The sequence below is a fragment of the Orycteropus afer genome, unplaced genomic scaffold, assembly GCF_000298275.1.
Source record: "Orycteropus afer afer isolate SDZICR_OR568_19922 unplaced genomic scaffold, OryAfe1.0 scaffold00555, whole genome shotgun sequence".
Classification (NCBI taxonomy): Eukaryota; Metazoa; Chordata; class Mammalia; order Tubulidentata; family Orycteropodidae; genus Orycteropus; species Orycteropus afer.
The window spans coordinates 927597-928112 of NW_006922142.1; positions in this window are offsets into that span (position 1 = coordinate 927597).

The window sequence follows — 516 nt, forward strand, 5'->3', positions numbered from 1 at the left end:
AAACAACTTGTTCTGTTGTTTGAACAGAAAAAGGGATAGTTCATGGTTTAAAATCAGGAATGGTGTGCATCAAGGTTATATCCTGTCACCATACTTATTCAATTTGTATTCTGAGCAAATAATCCAAGAAACTTGACTATATGAAGAATAACACAGCATCAGAACTGGAAGAAGACTCATTAACGTCTGCAGTATGGAGACAGCACAACCTTGCTTGTTGAAAGTGAAAATGACTTAAAGCACTTAATGATAAAGAGTAAAGGCTACAGTCTGCAGCATGGCTTACACCTCAACATGAAGAAAACGAAAATACCCACAACTGGACCACTATGCAGCATCACAGTGAATGGAGAAAAGATGGAAATTGTCACAGATTTCATTTTACTTGGATCCACAATCAACACCCATGGAAGCAGCAGTAAAGAAATTGACATGGTATTGCACTGGGCAAATCTTCTGCAAGAGATCACTATAAAATGTTGAATAACAAAGATGTCATTTTGAAGACTAAGGTGA